The sequence below is a fragment of the Pistacia vera genome, unplaced genomic scaffold (assembly GCF_008641045.1).
Source record: "Pistacia vera cultivar Batoury unplaced genomic scaffold, PisVer_v2 Contig296, whole genome shotgun sequence".
NCBI classification, from domain to species: domain Eukaryota; kingdom Viridiplantae; phylum Streptophyta; class Magnoliopsida; order Sapindales; family Anacardiaceae; genus Pistacia; species Pistacia vera.
In genome coordinates this window covers 514,910-517,483 of record NW_022196108.1, presented here as the reverse complement: position 1 = coordinate 517,483, position 2,574 = coordinate 514,910, and positions in this window count along the sequence as shown.

Sequence of the window (2,574 nt, the reverse complement as noted above, 5' to 3'; positions counted from 1 at the left end):
ACGGACTTAAAAACAGTATGCATGCTGCACATGTAGCACATAAAATCAGATAACAATCAGTAAATATAATATTTAAGTAGAAAATAAAATATAATAATATTACACTCATAACTTTTTCTCATAATTTTTTTTTCATAATTCTAACGTGATAGTTCGTTATTAATCTACTGTAATTTATTAAAAAATACCTAAATGAGACTATTATTAATTAACTAATTATAAATTATCACATTAAAACTATTAGAAAAAGTTTGTGAGAAAGAAACGACGGGCTTAACATTTCTCGATGAAATAATATATATAAGATAAGTAGACAATATATACGGTCATAGCCATGAAGCTAGACTTGCTCTTTGCTGCAGGGAGAGGATATTATGACGTGGCTCATCGATGTGGTCCCCTGTTACATACTTACCGACTTTTATGAAGCCACGTATAAGGTTTAAGTTTAAGTTTCAATTTGTTTAGATTAATTTAATAATTTGACCGAAGAATTTTACACAAGGTTTCGTACATGGGAGATCGACCGTCATGCATGAAAATATAATATTTAATATATTATATTTTACAAAAAGTGAAATGACCGGAATGCCCTTCTTGATGCATGTGATTGCATTGAATTTGAGCTGATAGACGTCAGTCCTGAGCCGACCACTATCTTAATTTCTTTAAAAAAAAATGGTTTGTTTAATAAAGTTAAAATATGGACTGTAGCAAAATGGCAACTTGTGATTAAAGTCTAAATTCTAAAAAATGAGCCTTTTGAAGCAGCAGCAATATAAAGAAAAAGTGACAAATATTCTCAAATTTCAGCCGTGTAAATTGATTTTATTACATAGTCTTAAGGTTCTCAATGGTTTCCATAGTACTTTTTTTTTTGTGGAAGAAAAACGTGAAGCAAAGGGTAGGAGTAGGACCCATATCGTAAAGACGTAAATCATTAGTTGAGTTTGGACTTTGGGGTTTAAAGTCTTTGGGACGTACGCCATATAGCTAGCTGCTCTTTCTAATTAACTTCATTTTTGTCGCCTTCTAATTTTACATGAACAATGAAGTTGTAAAATTTTTCAATTTAACAAAAGGGTTGTTGGTTGTCTCATAAGTGGGATATCATGAAAATAGGATTTTGATCTCATCTACCAATGGAATCCTCTTTGCTGACATAACTAAGATCATAGTTTCACATATATAATACAATGCAACAGAAGATAAGCTAGAATATATAGAAAAGGGAAGGGAGTGGTTGTGATTATATGGTCAGTACTGTGGAGCTCTTAGTTTATTAAAAGAGGTAAAGAAAATATAGACGCTGAACAAACGAGAGGCTTGGGGTGGTTGTCAACAAGAAGAAATGTTAACCAACCATATAATTATCATTAAGGCGCAGGAGTACTGTTCTTAGTCGTCTACTCAAAATTTTCTGTGGCAATAACCCAGGAAATTACTACTACTAAATCAATTAAAATAGTATATAGCATAAGTCAACGAAGTTGAGTTTTTGAATTGGTTAACAGCAAATCATCATGTTCCAGATGTGGCTGAGAGAGAGACAGAGCACCATGCTACAAATTATATGGCTAAAGTCTTTTAAGTAATTTATTTGATTTATTATGGCACCAACAGTCAGATGATTTTAACTTTTGTTATTGTTGAATAAAAAATAAAAAAAATTTGTTTCAAATCGTAGAGGTATTTAACACGTGTTTTTTTTTTCAAAAAAGCCTTTTTTTTTGTTTTTGTTGTAATTATTAGACAAAGTTTGTCACTTTATGAAGAAACACTTCAAAAGGCAGTCGAACCAAAAAACAACACAGTTTAAAAGGATCCAAATAATACAAAAGGCAGTCGTTTTGTTTGAGTTGGCTTTCTCTTGAGGCCACCTTGCAAAAAAGTCACATGCAATTGCAAAATCAAAAGTTGGGGGCGCTGGGCTCCGGACTACCGATGGAACTTGTCATTTATTCTTTACATATATATTGCTACTCTTTTGTATTCACACAGAAATAGCCAATTTCTTGCTTGGTTTTACCTTCATATCAAGTGAAAAGCATTGTATTTTTTTATTCTTTAAGTTCTAGCCTTAGTTAAACTTCTTAATTTAATTAACTGTTTGAAGAATAAATCAATAGTACTTCTTTGATAGGTTGTACGGTTTATCACAAAAATACAATAACTAGGAGTAATAAAATAATTAACGATTTATCAATAATTTTTTTTTTAAAAAAAGAAGAAGAAAGTTTATATATCTTGATATTTATTGGAGGAGAACACCTCTGATCACAATAAATGTTCCTATATTTCGGCGAAGACCCAACTCTGTTATTGCTATCAAGTATTAAATGCTCATCCTTAGTCACTTCTCATTGATTGTAAATCTACTTCTTCCTTGCAAAATTGACTAATTATATAGAAAAAGTGACCGTACAGTTCAGTAAAATTCTGAAATTACCCTCTTGCAATGGAACATATTATATAAATGACAAATAATAAACTAGTGATTTAAACCCATAAAATGACAACACGAAAGAAGGTAATCAAGCTTGTAACGTGTAATGGACGATGGCATGGATGAAA